This window comes from Etheostoma spectabile, unplaced genomic scaffold, assembly GCF_008692095.1.
Source record: "Etheostoma spectabile isolate EspeVRDwgs_2016 unplaced genomic scaffold, UIUC_Espe_1.0 scaffold498, whole genome shotgun sequence".
Lineage (NCBI taxonomy): Eukaryota > Metazoa > Chordata > Actinopteri > Perciformes > Percidae > Etheostoma > Etheostoma spectabile.
In genome coordinates, this window is record NW_022605619.1 from 110,246 (window position 1) to 110,813 (window position 568).

General features: G+C 34.3%; 1 protein-coding gene across 1 annotated transcript in view; it reads right to left on the reverse strand.

Moving 5' to 3' along the window:
• LOC116686800 (probable E3 ubiquitin-protein ligase HECTD4) overlaps positions 1–568 on the reverse strand; it is a 108,276-nt gene that overhangs the window by 106,264 nt on the left and 1,444 nt on the right.

Sequence of the window (568 nt, forward strand, 5' to 3'; positions counted from 1 at the left end):
ACACACACACACACACACACACACACACACACACACACACACACACACACACGACTCCGGCTTTTTGTTGATGCGACGACGACATCACGATACGATGTTATTGCGATTTGAAACATATTGCAATAATCTGCGATATATATTGCAAGTTATTACCTTTTTTTCAACTTCTATTTTTCCCCAATTTCAAATGACGTCTCCAAAAGGAAACTTAGTCAATATCTGTTTTATCTAAAAAGAAACATTTCTCTGTTTGTTCATATCACTTCAATGTGATCGCTGCAGAATGGGACAAACTGACCAACACATATATATAGTATATAATATATAATAAAAGATAGATACTTGGCGTCTGTGTATTGATACAGTATTGCCACTGAAAAATTTGCAATACTATGCTATATTGATTTTTTTTCCCCACCTCTATGATATGTGAATATCTTCCAGTGTCTTCCCTCCTCTGTGACAGTAAACTTGATATCCCATGAGTAGAGATTTAACAGATATGTTATTTGCACATATCTGTAAAATTTCTGCTTATAGTCATATCCACCTGTATATTATATTCAGT